Source organism: Cygnus olor, chromosome 4 (assembly GCF_009769625.2).
Source record: "Cygnus olor isolate bCygOlo1 chromosome 4, bCygOlo1.pri.v2, whole genome shotgun sequence".
Taxonomy (NCBI): domain Eukaryota; kingdom Metazoa; phylum Chordata; class Aves; order Anseriformes; family Anatidae; genus Cygnus; species Cygnus olor.
Genome location: NC_049172.1, coordinates 33168971 through 33186289, shown reverse-complemented (window position 1 = coordinate 33186289; position 17319 = coordinate 33168971). Strand labels below are relative to the sequence as shown.

At 39.0% G+C, this 17319-nt stretch overlaps 1 protein-coding gene across 10 annotated transcripts in view; it reads left to right on the top strand.

Annotated features, from left to right (window-relative positions):
• Positions 1 to 17319, top strand: part of FHIP1A (FHF complex subunit HOOK interacting protein 1A) — a 96125-nt gene that overhangs the window by 9908 nt on the left and 68898 nt on the right. For 3 of the 10 annotated variants that reach the window (XM_040556660.1, XM_040556655.1, XM_040556662.1), the window contains exons 4-6: positions 483 to 666; positions 1390 to 1440; positions 8465 to 8560. The exons of 2 other annotated variants lie outside the window; for them this stretch is intronic. The gene's annotated coding sequence lies outside the window, so the exon portion shown is untranslated. The remainder of the gene's footprint in view (positions 1 to 482; positions 667 to 1389; positions 1441 to 8464; positions 8561 to 17319) is intronic. 5 more of the 10 variants (XM_040556661.1, XM_040556657.1, XM_040556658.1 and 2 more) reach the window with 4 other exon arrangements.

The window sequence follows — 17319 nt, the reverse complement described above, 5'->3', positions numbered from 1 at the left end:
GCATTGTGCCTCTTTTTAATATATTTTTTTTATTTTTTCCCGCATCAAATATATGGGCGAGACTTTTAGAACTTCACCTCATTGTAGCAGTTGAAAAGAAGCTAGAACTCCTTGGTGTAAGACAGCAATGTGAAAACAGGACTGTGGGCATGCCTACACCCACACTGTCTCTGCAGGACCAAATCCTAGAACAGGGAGTGCTAGGAAATGTGGTGTGAAGACGCTTAGATTAGCTTTGGAAGCAGTTTAGTCATGTTTGTGTGGCCCTGCATCCAAGCCACTGTGGTTTTACTGCTTCCCGACCTATGCTAATGTCTGCTCTCTGCTGTGCAGACTTAATCAGCTTGTGTTAGTGACAACTTGGCAAACCCTGTCCTTTAATCCACTCTGTGTTGTAAACAGCCCTCTATTGTGCTTCCCCTGTGGCCTATGTTTATTTGGGTGCACTAACTCTTTTCCTTTAATTAATTGTCCACTAACAGTGCAAAACAGGGACGGCAGCGCTTGACTGTGTGAAAGTTCTAGTCTGAGTGCTAGGGATAATGACAGTGAGATGAAACAAAGGTTTTAATTTCATTTGGAAGATATTGGGCAAATTTCTGAATAGCAGAAGCAAAGCACGGAACTGAGGCAGTCCAGCTATGTCAACTGATCTCTAAATCAAAAGTGAGTAGGTAGAATTTTATTGAAAGTTAACAGTTGAGGATTTTTTTTTGTTTTATTCACAGAGGTAAGTTTCAGGATGTATTGCTTCTATGAAATGTACTTTCTCTTAATTACCATAGTGTATGTACGAAACAGAGCTAATTTTTAACAAACTTGCCTTTTAATATTTTAAAGTCCATCTGCTGTTTTTGTGAGACTTTGAATGGCATGTATTGCTACTGGGAGTGTTTGTGTTGTTCAATAAATCTGCGGACTGTGGTTTCTGGGGTTATTTTCTTGGCTTTCACATGAAGGGGAAAGATAAGGAAAGCAATTTAAATTTCCCAAACCACAAGGCTATGCATCTTTCATAAAATCTAGTCTGGGTAGTGGTGTAGATTATGATACATGGGATGCAATACAGTCTCTAAGGAAAACTTACATCTCAAATAAAATGCAGTGTAATCCTATGATTATACTCAGCTCAAAATTAATTGTGAAAGGGGATGGCTAGTTCCTGGCTACTCACTTCAAAAATCCTTGAAAAGGTTTTTGCCATTCTGAGGATGTCCCATATGCTTCCTATTAAAAGGAAGTTTGATGGACTCTGCTGTGGCTTGAAAGAGCACTGAAAACTGTCTTCTGTCAGAATGATGCTGATGTTCTCAAGATATAGAATTAAGCATCTTAATTCATGAAGGTTACTACTATGAGTTAACTATTTTTGTGTTCTAAAATTTTTAGATCCCTTTCCATTGATTTCAGTGAGGATAGAATTTCGGGCTAACCAAACAGGTGATTATGTATATGTGTGTTTTTAACTTTTTTTGGTTCTATTTTTTTTAGCATTTCTTCCACCATTTCATATCTTCCTCATTTGTCCCAGTTTTCAGAAATGAGAAGGTGGAAACTTGCATGTTCTCTTCCCTACCAATTTACGATAGAGAATGCAGATGTGTATTATTTCTTACTTGGTGTGTGGTTTTATTTGCTTTCTTTTACAAAGCCGTGTATTTGGTGCAAAAGCAAAATCCGTGTTCTTCCAAAAATGTTACACAAGGCAAGACTGTACTTGGCAGGAATGGTTTATCAGTGCCTAGAATGAGATCCAAGAGTCAGTGCTCTCTGGAGATAAGGATGTATTATTTTCTACCTGCCAGTAGTGAATTTTGTCTGGAGGTGAATAAGAGCTGGTGACAAGTACACTCTGGCAATATTGAGTGATTAATATGACTCTTCTGAGCTATGAGTACAGGAAGCTCTCTGTTTAATTGTAACTGTGCTTTTAAAATTTAATTACGGCTTTTTTATGGCAAGAAAAAAAGAAGCTGACTGGGAATTAGAATTTCTTGAAGTAATACAGATTCTTCCGATTTCATATGCTACACTGAGTCTCCTGTTGCCCTCTACGTCTAAGGTGTGTATTTGTGTGTTTTGTTTGGTTGGTTTTAAATTAATTGGAAAACTAGAGGCATTTAGGTTGTGGAAAGTTACTGTAGCTCAATGTTAAGGTTTCAGATGTAGATTTTTTTACATATTTGTGTTCAGAGAATTTTTCTATGTTCTTAATGCCTTCTCTTTAATGCCTGCACACTGACTGTATATCACAGAGAAATCCAGCTTTTGTAGACTACAAAAGAACAGACCTTTGCATCTTGCTTTTACTGCCTCAGTAGAGGAAACAAAGATTTATTGAGTCAGTCCTGCAGTACTTTGAAGCTGAAACATTGAATATGTTAGGATAATATGGCACCACTCTTAAATATGTCTAATACAGTATTAAGCATAAAGTTGAAAACATGCACTAGCCAGCTCAGAAATGTGATTATTCCTCATATGACCATGTTCTTCATTGACTATGTTTACAGTCCCCTGTACCCATTTGCAATTTCAAGCTTGTGATTCTGGATGAGGAATGTCTTTGAAAGCAAAGCTCCCCAAACCAAACCAACAACAAAGAACTGCCAAAAAAAAGTTTCACAACCAACAACATTAGATCGTAATAGTTTCCAGAGTAAAGTGGTTCCATGTCGGTATTAGGTATATATTTTCATTTCTTTTATTTTGGAGGCGCAGGCCAGATTAGGATTGCATTAAGGGTGCTGGCAGGAAAGGTTTTGGAGATGATCTGGAGGGTAGACAGATTTGCTGTAATATCATCTTGCTAGAGAAAATGGGCTGGTTTTGAAGATGACCCCTTTGTTTTAATAAAGGGGAAAAATATGCTAAAATATTGTTACTAGATTTCTAGTTGCCTCTGCATAAACCTGGTATGATCTGCACTAAAATTTTGGAGCATAAAACAAGAAGGGATCTGTTGGGTTTTCTAGTCTAGTCTGTACTGAAATCATATTTTATTTCTGCTCTATAAACTGATAGTGTCTTCTCATTAGCTCTTTAATATTGGAGTGGTTTTGTTCACGATAGTCTGATGAGAGCTGTTTCAGAATGTTCTTAGAAACTGTGGGTCTACTTCCATTGCAGCCAGTTTGAATTATGAGTTCTTGTCCAAAAATTGTTCTTATGCAAAATATTTTTTTTCCTCCCATGATGTATACCTTTTTAACTTCTGCATGATTCCTCATAACAGCATGCTGAAAGCTATTTCACAATTCTGGCTCCTTGCTTATAAGAGGGAAAAACTGACAGCCTCCCTGTTTGGAATTAATTTGTGTTGTCTGGAGGATTTTCTGCCAGACAGGTTAGCAGGATGTCTGTAAAATCCATTTTGAATGCTAAGCACTGTATAAATGAATAGACACCCTTTTCATACTTGCATTTTCTTGTATGTGTGCGGCCTTGTTAGATGTCAAATATGAATTTAATAAAAATGACTCTAGTGTTAACAGAAATGTGTGGATTTCTCCTTTGCGTGCACCTAGCTTGTTTAACAAGATGTTGTTATGATGCATTTCCTGTCTGAATAATTGAGTTTTGTGATCAGCTTTTCGGCAGCGTGGCCAGCTTTAGCATTCAGTGTCACACCACTCACTTCTTTCTGATTTTGCATTTCATGGGTGCAGCGTGTAGCTGTGAAGTGACCTTGATTGGTCTACTGTGGTTGTGTATTTATTTATCTCTTTCTCCATGGTTAGTTTTTAGCCAGAATGGTTTCTTAATTGCCCCAGACAGGCTCAGTGTGTGGCACACAAGTGTTTTCGAAGAGCAGTGGGGATGGATGGGTGGCAGCAAGCAAGGGAAATGTGGATTGCTTCCACAGTGCAGTGAGCACGTAACTGATGATGGTTCCAGTGCTTTCAGGAGTTTCTCACCAAGGTGATGGTGGAAAAGCCTGAAACCACTGGACTTGTCTGTGTGGACTGTCTCATGCTGCAGAATACAGTTCATCCCTACTGCTTCTCTTCTATCTGACCTGAGGGTATATTATCAGAAGGCTTGTTCTCATAAAGATTTTTGTTGGCCCTCTCAGTTGTTATGCTGCCAGATTTCATTCAATTGTTGGGCAGTTATTTTGTATTAATAGAGAAGGATAACTTTCACTTTACTAATTTCTTCCCCTTTCATTGTCTGTAGTGGAAAGCAGAATGCAGCTGGAGGAACTTTAAATCCAGCTTGTCTGCCAAACAGAGCAGCTACCAAAACAAGATGTTCTTTGCTGTAGACACATTAATTGCAGGTGAAGTGTATGTGTTTAATAAGTTATGTGTAATAGAAGTCTGTCTGCTGAAGTATGAGATCTCAGTTTGGAATACTGGCTGTCATGATAGATTTTTGCTCTACGGACACAACTCCTCTGAAAAGTGGGCTTGAGACTTCAATTTTATTTACAATGCCAGGTGAAGGCTCCAGTAGCACTGAGCTGCATTTAGGTTATGTGAGTTCTGGAGCACCCTGTCTGTGTGCACTGAATCATTTCTCTTCTTGTTCACACCTATACGGTATCCTCTGCAGGGTGACGCTTGCATAATATTCCTGTGGCAACCACAGTAATTGCTAACATGTGAAATCAATATATGGCAATTATCAAATGCACTTCAGCTGTTTCTCAGTGCCCTGCAGACTTCTGGAGAGCAATACTTTGTGACCTACATAGTGTTTATGTAGGTCATAGATTACCAGTGGCACACGGATGAGAACACAAGACTATATACCAGGATTTTCTTGAGTTGGAATGATTCCTCTTTTTTTCTTTTCAGAGTATCTCCTTGTCATTTGGGCTATGGGATATAAAATAGTTGAAAAACTCCTCATGAGAAGAATGTGTGCAGTTTTTTCCTCTCTAACAGGTATACTGTAGGATAGCCAAAGAGTTGAAGGAGGAAAGACTTGTCATCTCCATCTCTACTTAAAAAATGAGCACACAAACTTTAGAAATCCTCTTACTATGAAAACAGATTAAGGGGCAGAGACTACTAGACTTCAGTTCATCATTGTGCTGTCTTACTTCACCTTTCTGTGCAGTGAAACTTGTCAACTGACAGATGAAAATTCAGATAAATGTCTCCCCAACCTGATCTACAAGTATGAGTATCATTCGGTTCTTGCTGCAACATTGTGCATGTGCTTTTTTTATGAGATAAGCTGCTTTACGAGGCGGAAAGGGCTGGATATGTGAGTTGCCTCCCCAAGTGGAACTTCTCAGTCTGCAAAAAGAGCTGATCAAAGAGCATAGACAGGGGTGTGGTCTGTGTAGCTTGAATGTTTCATAGAAAAGTTGGCACCATTTGGGGAGGAGATGTGGATGTTAATTGCAAGACTGGAATAAAGAACTCGTGTGGATAAGAGAAGCGAAGTTAGATGGCAGGAGCGAGCCCAATGTGTGGGAGGTAAATGAGATTGGGATTAGTACAGACAAGCTTGACATTCGTCAGTATGTTTGGTTTCCAGATCTGTGTTAGTCATGCTAGGTAGTCCATTCATGCCATTCAAATATTGTCATAAAGGAGAACTAATGTGAAGTGATATTTTAAAATGATCACTAGTTCCTGCTTTTTATATACTCGGGTTTTCTTTGAAACTGATTAGTAAGGATAGGAACAGCTGGTAGATAATGTAAACTCTCGTGTCCTGTTTGTTCTTCATAAAACTCCTAACACTTGCTTTATGAAAATGAACATCATCTTTCATCACTTTTTGATGTAGCATGTGTTTGGTCTTGTCCTTCCCTGTAATACAGCATAGTCAGTCATTCTTGCACCTCGTGCTTGATGTAGTTTGCGCGCACCTGTGAATGGGAGATTTCAGCTTTGTCAAACTGGAAGGGAAAGATTCTTCTTATACTAAGCTGTGCTGCTCTGCAATGGCTAGGGAAACAGCTTGTTTCTCTGCAATATATTGTACGAGTTCCCAAAGTATCATATGAAAGTATCTTTATGAAACTGGGGATTGTAGAAACAATGATGCTTGACAAGTTAAGCGTTCAATCTGTTCTGGTTTTCATTGTCTGAAGGAATTAATTGGCAGTTCTGACAGGGCTGTAAACCTGTTTTTATTAAATGCAAATTATAAAAATGTATCTGAATGTCAAGCCTTTTCCAGAGGCTCAGCCACAGCAGGGTGTTTGTCTAGAAGAACTACATGTTCCCAGCACAGATGGCACTACCTCCAAAATTGAAGGAGTGTCAACTTTTACATGGACTGAGCTGCAGCTAGTCTATGTCTCTGTGGCTGTATGGAAGCTCTTGATTTCCGAAGTGACTGTTTCTCAATCAGTTGCTGTAGGTAAGAGTTGTTCTACAGGTGGGTTGTCATTGTTAGAATTGAGGCCAGTCGGTTTTCCTGATAGAAAACAAAGGACCAAAACCTGTTTAGACTGTGTTCCAATCTCATTCTGTAAATTCATTTATAGCAGGCATAGAGCTTTCAGTGACTTGTTTCTTCCTTACCTGACTTAAAATCTAGTTAGGTTTATGGGCAGGCAACACAGTCACTGATGGTAGAGAGTGACTAGAACTAATATGAACTTGCTATAGTTCCTACTGTGTTGGCTCAAGTCATCAGTTATACTAGTATGTTTGAGTTCTTCTTGGTTTAGCTAACGATAGCAAGAAATCGGAATCTTTTTTTCATTAACTTAAGAGCTTGAGTGTCTAGTTTAAGTTTATCCATGATAAAGGTTTTAGTACCAGTTGATAATCAGAAAATATTAATGCATTTGAAATAAGCGTTCCCATGTATTTTTGTTTTCAATTAAACTTCTTTAAGGAAATCTTTCCTAAGTCCAGGTTGGAATTTCAGAATGGAAAAGACACAAAACACTTAAAACCCCTTTAAAGTTACTTAGTTTGTGTGCAGGATATTAGGATAAAACTTCCTTTCAGCTAAATTCTTCCTGTTTGTTTTTTCCTTTTTTTCCTGGTGAAAGATTTGTAAGGTTTTGAGTTCCGATTTAAAAAAAAAAAAAAAAAAAAAGGTAGAAAAATTATGAAGATTTAGCCGTGTGGGGAGGGAGTATTTTCTTTCTTCTAGCAGTGAGTTGGATCATAGGAGCAATCCAGTGAAAAATTTGTTTTTTATCAGTTATGTGAAATGAGTGTTACAGGCAAAGATTCCGTTCTACTGATGTAGGTAATTTTTAAACTGCCTTGAGCTTCACAAAATCTTAATAGAAAAGAGCTAATACATGACTTAGATTTTACACTTTCATAGGATTCCTATTTGCAGGCTACTTGGTATGGCCTTTTTTAGGAGCCAACGATGTGCTATAAATGATTTAAATAGTTCTTATTTCTTATCTTCCATAGCTATACCCCAGTGTATGAATTTGCTTTTACTGTGGTGCTGAGGGATAGGTCCATGAAGGATGCATTTATCTGGAAGCTGGGAGAAACATAAAGGTGTGCTCATTACTTTAGTAATGCGTAAGGCACACGCTCTTTCTCAGTTCAAGACAAACAAGGAAAAAAACTTGTGTGTGTATCACATAATCAGGGCTATTCATTCCAGAGTTTCAGGGTGTGTCAAAAATAATGTTTTGTCCAACCATCTTGACTTATTTGACATTACTTGTGTCTCAAGTCTAATTAGGTAAGTCCATTATTTTGTCCTGAAGAGTTTATGCACAGTACGGTGAAGGTAACGGTGTGTAATGATAGGTGGGACAGGACACTGGCAAGATGAAATGGAAATGTAAGACTAGTTTTCTGGTAGTAGCAACAGCTATTTTTCTCAACTTTGGTCATATTGAAATAGAAGTAATAAGTAGTTATTTTTCCAGGACTGGCTTTATTTTAGTACTAACTTAGTGGAAATTGTGCTTGGTACTAAACCAAAGGAAATTGGTGACCACTTTGAATTAAGGAGATTTTGTAAGTTCAAAGCAGCACTAAGGGAATTTGTGGTCATTTTGAGTAGTTGAGATCTGTGAAGTTCAGACCTAGAAATGAAGAGCTTTTAATGATATTCCAAAAAAAAAAAAAAAAAAAGTGTGTGTCTGATTTTCATAATGCAAGTGAGAATTGTAAACATAGTGATTTAGTAATTTTACGTTTATTTTGGAAGAAGAACAACCATTGTGATGACAGCTTTGGAAAACTACGTGGAGAAGTCATGCTATAACAAAAATGAAAAAAATCTTTAAAGATCAGATACTCAGTTAACAGGATGTTTTCCCATTCATCATTGTTCTTGCCTACCCATATTTTTTTAAATAAAGAGAATTTTCAGGTAGAGCTGACTTCATTTTTCCAAACGTGGATTAGTTACGTTGGTGTTAAGTATACATTGTTATTTCAAAATACAAATTTGGAATAGATCAAAGAGAGGAGTAGGTGTTGTTAATTTATAGGCCTGCAAGAACTGATTAAATTGGAAGGTTAAATGTAAACTTGTCGATTAGATTTTGGTTTTCTTTCTGCAGTCTGAGAATCTGAACAGGCTGAACAGAAAAAAACCAGAGAAGCCTTTCTGGAGCTGTTGTCAGACAAACTTCTTGTTAATCAGGCAAGCAGTGGAGGTAATGCTGTTCAATGCATTTGTTCTGTACACACCAGTGCAGGACCAGGGTGGGTTTTTAGGTTGAACTGTCCTTAAGCGGGAGGTGACGGGTTTATGGCACTGGAAAGAGGGGGCAGAGGTCTGGTGGAAGGTTTGCTGCACAAGCACAGAGCTGGGTTTCCCAGGGCAGTGTCTCAGGAGTGGTGTTCTGAGGTGAAACCAGAGAGGGCATAGCGTTCGTGCAATTCAGCACATTTTCCTGTTGGTCAGGTTTGGGTTCCACCTGCATGTACTCATACCTGCGACTGAGCAGAGAGCTCAGCAGCATCTGTACTGGCGGGGGTCACAGATCAGTTCAGCACAGTGGTATTTTTGGGTCACAGGTGCGTGGCGGCAATAGTGAATAGTGCAAGCATGTAGAAGTATCTCTAGCCATGTGCTTATTTAATCAAAAGCAATAGTTCTTCTGTTCTTTAAGTTCTCTTCTTCTTTCTTTTTTTTAATGAATCTGACTAATTACTTTTACAAATCAGGTATGCTTTTGTTACCTTCTGTGGCCTGTAACAATGAGTTCTATTGTTTGAGTCACAAATTAACACCGGTGCTGGAACAGAGGCAGCAAATGGAGATACCCAGAGAGGGGAGAATGCAGGATCAGAGTTGTAGACATTTGAATCACGTTTAATATGCTCTTTTTATTTTTTTTAAAGGACTTTTCACCTCTGCTTTAGTGTATGCTTCAGGGCTGTGGATATACATAGTTATTTATGTCACTGGATTCTGGAATAAATTTTTAAACTCTGGTTTGCTAGAAATAGAATTGTCTAAACGAAAATTTAATGTCACCTGCTTAAAACATACTGTTGGGCTTTTGAAAGCAATATTTGTGGTCTTCATTTTATATTAAGTTGAAATGTAAAATTTACATCAAGTATTGTTTTTATTGTAAGTCTCTTAGAACAAAGATTTGGACATTGTAAGTATAACATTACTGAGAAGGAATTTTGGAGAGAGTTTTTTTCTACCACCCAGGTTAGATTAGCATGGTTTGCTGGCAGTGCATGAGGTTCAAAGCCGAAAAAATATCAAATCAAATTAATTTGATTTCATTGGCACATGCGTGCGCAAGTTTACAAAATGCAGGCTAAGCAGAATACTTGTTTCATCCTACTTCTGTGGCTCTATTAACTAAAATGAACCGTGGCTTATCTTAACCAAGAGAAGATGGAAGTGATTAGATAAACATGATATATTCCTGTGGGGCGCCAGTTGCTAGAAGCAGCATGCAGTTTGCAAAATGATTTCTTGTAATGTCCTTTTTATGTCCATTCAATCTGAAAGCTTGGTCTTCATTACCAGTGAAGTGCAGCAGTGTATCTGACACAGAGGCTGCTTTGTTGTAGGCCATTTCCATATATTATGAAGGTGTGCAGCTGACTGCTTCAGCCTCAGGTCCTGAAACCTTTAAACTGGTTTGCATGGATGTTTTTTTTTGTGAAACATACGGGGTTTTTGCCTCCCTTTGAACAGGAATGTTATATTGAAGAGGCACGAAATCTTTTTGCTAATGGGGGAATAGTTGATGAATACCATACTGCTGAATGAGGCTAACTCAAAATGATTTTGTAATTTTGACCCAAATCTGTATTCTCACAGGTAAAATTAGTGTAACTCATTGACTTGCGTGGTACTGCTCTGGGATTTACTTTTCTGATATTTGAGTTTACATTCCAAGGAATGTATAAATGTTTTGTTTCAGTGCAAGACAGTTGATGTTTGTCAGTTTAATCACTGTATAATTAGAATTTGATTGCTTTCTGAAGTTCTTTGATCCTCCAGATATAAAAAGGGATACTGGAAAATAACTTGGTAATCACCAGTTAATATTGATTTTCTTCAGTAGTGTTTCTTTCACTTCATAGCTGTTCTTCACACCTAGTGGCTACCCAGTTACGCTGAGAAAGACAGGTAACAATTAAAAATAATTTTCAATCTCAAAATGTTGATATTTAATAACTCCTAGTTTTGCTGGTTGTTTTCAAGTCCTTGTAACCTTTGAGTTGAGTTTGTTCCCCCAGTGTGTTGAAATTAGATTCCTAATCTGTAAAATGTTGTAAATGTTGTGAATTCTCAAGTGGCCTATGCAAGATAAACTTTTTGTACACAAGCAATCTAGCAGCAGAGTACTGTTGTTGTAGGATGTGCTGGAGAGAAGCATTCATTTTAGCCTCATGAATCAGTTGTTCAGGTGTACCCTTGAGCAACCAGCTGCAACTAAGAAAATGAATCTTTTGAAGAGGCTGTGGTAATGTAGCTTTTCCTTGTGAATTCAGTAACTTGAAAATTTGTCTTACTGTACGATTTTTAAAGATTACAATTACTTGTCTCCTCATTTAAGCAAAACTCATAAAACTCTCTGACAGTTCCCTGATTCTATGGGTGATACTAGTAAGTAGGCAACTAGAAAATCTGTGCGGACTAATATTTCACTGCTTTGAAGATGCTATAGTATCTTCAGTGAATGTAAGAGAATATTAAAAATCTGGAGCTTGATTAATTTATCAAGGGGATTATAAATTATAAATTGACTGGACTTGATGGCCAAGGCGATCTTTCAGTTCTAAGCGTTATGAAGGTCACGACATGGAAAAAACTTTCAAAAGCCAAAATAATTGAAATATCTACTCCTGTTCTGGAAATGGCTTAGAAACTTCAGCATAACTTTCTGCTATTTGTGAATGGTAAGACTGAAACTTTATTTTGATGTGATAGGTAGGTGGCACTGATAGCTGTCATCACAGAAGCAATTCAAAAATGCATTTGCCTGAAAGGAGCAACTTACTTTTCTGCTTCTCCCCTTGTGGGAAGGCTGTAACCTTATCAGTCTGTTCTCCCTTTCAAGGGTGTGTCAGCTGAACAGAAAATAGCATTTTAAGGTCGGTACTGGAGTCGTTCTACTGGAGTCACGGTAGGTGCTTTTGGAATCAGTTCCCTCCCTACCAAGGATCTTTGAGGATGGAATAGAATAGGTGAGGAAGTTTCCATATCCTCTCTTACACTTCTTTGTGACTGTGTGGGGAGATATACAGACCTACTGTTAATTTCTGGGTTGTGTGGGGAGTGTTACAGGGTCTGCAGAAGAATCTGCTGGCCTCAAAGGGTGTTATTAGCTTGGAATTGTCCAAGAGCGGAGCTGAAGGTTACAGGGGAGTAATCTCAGGGAAATAAAACATGAAAGAGATATTTGAAGAAACAGACTTCTACCAGTGCCAGAAGAGTCAAGGATGTGAAAAGTTTATTTTAAGAAAATAAGGAATTCTTACTATTTTATTAGATATACTGAACATGTTTGCTTCTCTAAACATTCCTAGGAATGTATTTCTTGGCCAGTAAGTTTTTTTTTTTTTCTTTTTTTCCAATTCTGCTAGCATTTTATGTTATATTTCCATACATATCCTGTATCAGTTTGTGTCCCTTACCAGGGACACAGTGGCTACCAGGCCAGGGAATATTTCATTTGCATTTGGTCAGTTCTGAATGAAGTGTGAACAGCGATCTAGTGTCTCCTGGCATTTTGAACATGTTGAAATGTTTACCGCTGAGAAGTTTGAATTCTTGTAATGTTATTTCAGAAGAATTAACCTGTGTTTAATGACTGGCTCAGTGAGAAACGGAAGGGTGTGGAAGTGTAAATCCTCAGCATTCCACTCTGGAAGGGCTCTAAATATACAACTATGGTAATAAAAAATTAGGGAATAGTCCCAGGAGCAGCAGAGGTGCTCTAGCCTCTGTCAGCGGTGGGAGCTTCACAGCCCCACTGATCAGGAAGCTGTCCCTTTTTCTTTTCTCCTGGGTTTGCTTCTGATAGTTTGGTAAACTGAATCAGCTCAGGATTGACCAAGTGCACTTCCATGCACAAAATAAATGTGCTAGGGATGTGGCACAAGGGGAAGGACCTCGCTCTCTTGGGAACCATGAGTTGTTTTACTGGCTCATCTCATCCTTTGGAGATACATTTTAGTAAAAATCCCATAGAAACTCCCTCTAAACTGTTTTGTCCTAGAAGGGTAGAACTGAGATTAAGACAAACTGTTAATCTTTAAACATTAAAATTCATAGCCTAGAAAGCTGTGGTGTCTCTTACATCTTACGACTGTGGGGCTGGATTCTACTTTCATTGGTTAATGTCGCTGCAAGTCAACATGGCATACAGAGGGGAAAAATAATCAGACTTTAATGAGAGACAGTTGAAGAAATCCAGTGAGACAAACCCAGCGGAATGAACATGTAGAAAGCAACTACAGTTGAAGAGCTAATATGCTGTGTCTTGAGAAATATAAACAAGTAGGAGGGTAGTAGTAAGTGCTTGTGCAGGGTAAGCCAATTGCCTAGAGCTGAGTGCCCCACAGTAGTTAGTTGGGGAGATGAAGCTATTGTCCCACTGTGTTTGGAAAAGAAACAAGAAAAACTGGTCTGGTGCTTTTGAAAGCCAAGGCAGCAGCTGAAGCAGTATCTTGAATGACCTTGTTCAGAATTTCTCACTTTTCCTGAAACTGGGGAGGGAAAAAAAAAAAGCAAACAAAAACCAACAGCAAGCCCTGAGCAGTTACTGATGCTCTTTTATGAATGTTTTGTTTTTCTTTTATAATGGAAACGTTTGGATTGTTTGCATGATTATCTTACAAGCAAGTATTCTGGAAAATCTCCTGAAGTGATGCATAGAAATTTATCTATTTCTGTCTTCTGAAATACGAACTGAGGAAGTCATGTAAATGCATCTGTTCTATCTTTTCAAGCATTGTTTTAGAATATATAGATTAGCATATTACTAATAAGAGAACTGAGTTTGTACGTTCTCTCATAGCATGTTTAATTTACCATATTACCACTAGCTTCCCTAATAAGTTCCTCAGTGTTCTGAAACAATGTGAGCTTTGTATCTGGCCAAGGCTTGTCTTCATGTGACACCTCTCTAGAGGTGCAGTCCAGGGTCAAGAGCTTTAGAAGCAGTTTCGCTTTTTCTTTCTCTCCAGAGTAATACACCCTCTTCAGACTGGTTGCAGACGAGAAGTGAACGGGCCTGGTCTCAAGGTGTTTGGTATCATTCTGCTGCTTTTCTGACTGCTGAGAGGGTAGTCACAGTTGTACTGCCTTAGAGCACTGGAGGTCTGGTGTGTGGAGCAGTGCTCTGCTGTTCTAAATAAAATAAGCCAAACTGCTGTGCAAGCACTATTAGGTAATTTTTTGTAGCTAGTAGTCTTATTAGCTTTTAATAAGAGCAACAGCAGTTTGCGTTTGCAACTGGTGTAGTCAGAGATGAGCAAAATGTCTGGTATGAGGAGAGTCTCTCGCTTTTGGATTGAAGCTGAGCCTCGATGGTGCTGGCCTTTCCTCTTCCTTCTCCTGTCTCTTCCCAGAACAGCAGCACAGCTGTGGCTGGCAAACACCTCTGGAGGTCATCCTGTCCAGGTGCCCTGGATCTGCTGGCAATCCTACTCCTCCTGCTGCCAGTCAAGAGGGACGCAGCAATGGCTGTGTGTCAGCCTTGCAGCAAGAACACGTAGCTGGTTTATGGTCTGCCTGTTGTCTGCCAGGTCTCTGCGTCTTGTGCCAGGCTGCTTTCTAGCTGGTTAGTCCCTAGTGCGTGCTTGTGCCTGGAGCTATTCCTCCCCAGGTGCAGGGCTTTGCATATTGAACTTTGTGAGTGTCCTCTCTGATCATTTCTTCTGCCTGCTGAGATCTCTGAACGGTATCACAGCTATCTAATCTATCAGCTACTCCTCCCATTTCTGTAATTTCCACAAACCAGCATGGGAGTGCACTCTGGTACTGCACTCATTAATGAAGATGTTGAACAGTATTGGCCTCTAACTGGAATCTTGTTTTATCTCATTAGATTAAAATTCAGTTCTGTCAATGGCTAATTTCCTAGCACCACTTGTGATTCCTCCACATCTTACTAGTAGCTGTCGTCTTAGAGATTATGAAACTGGGCAAGGCCAACTTCAGTGTAGGAAATGGCCAGAATATAGAGATGTCATCAGACCTTGTGTGGGGACTGCTGCTGAGTGCTGTACGGCTTACCCTGAGGGTGCTTCATGAACAGTGGAAAGCAGATAGCAAACAACTCATTCCAGAATAGGGGAGGTCTTCTACTAAGCTGGAGTCAAACCAGCTGCAGAGCTGCTTCTAATTACTTAGCTCATGGTTACAGCTAGTGGAGAAGCCTTCCTATTAAATTAGTGTGTTTGTGTTGTGATTTTTTTTCCCTGTTTGTTATTTATTTTTTAAACTATAGTATGTCCTCTTTCTTGAACCTCGTAGAATGCTATGGTAGCATACAAAAGCAGTGTGCATTTCATAATATGGAATAATTGTCTTAAAATTATCTGTGGGGGAGCAGCTGGAATGGCTGATCCCTATGAGCGGAATTCCCACTCACCTAAGTCAGGAGTAAGCTGATGCCACTGCCTGCCCTCTCCTCACATGCTCACAGCCTGAGTGGAGGCAGCAAAGAAAAAGAAGTCACCTGTGCAAGTGGCTAGGTGGTAACTTCAGTCCCTCCAAATTGCTACCCAGATGGGTGTTTAGCATTTTATATAAAGAGTAGCCAAATTTCTCATCTTCCAGTTACCCCTTTTTTACAGGAGCTTAGCATGCGTGTTTCCCATCTCCTAGACTCTGTAAGCAAGCATCAGCTACAGACCTAGATGGTAAGAAATTTTGGAAGACCTCTTTTGTGCGAGTCAGGAGTACATGGTTAGGTAAATGCACATCTGTTGTGGTTGAATTTTTGATTTATCTCGTCTGACTCGGCATTCTTTCCCAACCCTGATTCTTGCACATTTAATAGCAGGAGGGTCCACAGAAAATCAGTCTGTGCCTGGGGAAGTCTGTTGTCTTACGGATAATTATTTTCTTGTTCCTACACTGTTCCTACAGCATCTTGTACTCCTGAATCTGTCATTATTTTTAATCTATCATCATTCTATTGCCATTCATCTGTCACCATCTATCTCCATGATGCTTGTCATGGACACATGTTAAGAAGATTGAAAATATTTCTTGACTTATAGAAAGCTGGGATTTTGTTTCTAGTGTGATTAAAAGTAACTTCTGACATACTATGTTTATACTAACATTTCTTTATATATCAATTATATATAGAAAGGGATTGCATGCTTCTTCACTGAGCTTCCTGTGATGTTTGGGGGCGCGAAGTATTTATCTGTTGTAGTAAGACAAATTCAGAAGGGATGCTCTGAACCTCAGATGCTCACAGTACATTCCTTCTGTATCTGGACTTCAAGGATTTGTGCACTTTACTTTTCATTAAACTGCATATAAAAACCTGGCTTGTAGGTGATAGAAAATGAAAGGTGAAATGAAATGACTGGAGTTTTTAGAACGTATTTTCTGCTGAGTAATTTCCCAAACAAGTTATGCAGTTACTTCAAGTGAAAAATTAACAAGCTACTGTGCTTTGCATTTTAATAATGCATAGTAAGGTAAGCCCACGTCTGTTTTTTTTCTTCTGTTTTTTCGTGTTTTTACTCTTAAAAATAAGGAAATAAATGGCATAAGATTTATTTAGTATGTATGTTGTTGTTCAGCTTTTATTGCAGGGTGCCTACATCTGAAACCGTCACTTTTATGTGCAAGTTTCACATGCTTTATATATGGTGCAGGTAGGATTTGACCATGAATTTAGAAAGACCTGTACAGTAAATCTGCCTCCATATTAAGTCATTTGTGCAGAAACTTGACTCCTAACAGCAAAACATATTGGCTTGTATATGTACCGGTATGTATATGTGTGGTTGGTGGTGGGAGTAGGTTGTTTGTTTTTTTAAGCACTACTGTACAGTACAGAAGAGGTTGATTAGTGGTTTGTCAATACAAATGAGAGCAATCTATCTTCTCTTTTCCACCTATAGTTTTTCTTTATTTTTCCCATCCTTTTTTTTGTCTGAAAAAAAAAACCACCAACACCTTCATTTTGTTTAATTCAGTTCTGCTATTTCCATCTCCTTCCCATTTATGCTTTTCTGATAAATGAAATGCTGTTCTGCAGGAATGATGTTAAATGGAATTGGGTGGAAAAAAATGAACTTATTTCTGCTTGGACTAGTCCTTTATGCACCTCTTTAATTTTACCCATCTCTATTTCCCTATTTTCTTTTATAATTCACATAGTACCTTCAGCGATATTGCAGGTTGTCTGCAGGAAACGGGCTGACACCAAATGATTGAACAATTGAAAGCATTATTCTAGATATACAGGAATTACTGCAAGAAAATTGGCCTGATCATTGCTCTAGGCATTCTGGAAAGTGCACGCAGATACACAGAAATCCTGACTTAGAAGAGAGGATCTTAGTTATGTGCAGAGTACGTCGGCAGCAGTGCTGTTCAGTGAGTCAGGACTGGAAGCTGCTGGCAGTCAGATAACATGTCACAGATGCCTTTCCACTGCGGAGGCAGGATGGGAGGGAAGGGGACATAGTTCATTGCCCTGGGGAGTTGTGGCGGTACGCAAAGTGAGAAGATACTTGCTTCCTTTTAAAGACCTGGCCTTGAGTTGATACTGCGCAGCTTTGCTCTGCCTCTTCAGTCTCCCTGCTATGTATAAAAGCAGCTGCCAGTGTGACAGAGGCTGATGGCTAAATGTGTTTTCCCGTACAAAAGGTTCTGTTCCCATCCTGGCTGAGGAGGACAGCAGAAGGAGTTTTTCTTGAGTATTAAAAATAAAACAGCCCCCACACCCCAGTGTAACTG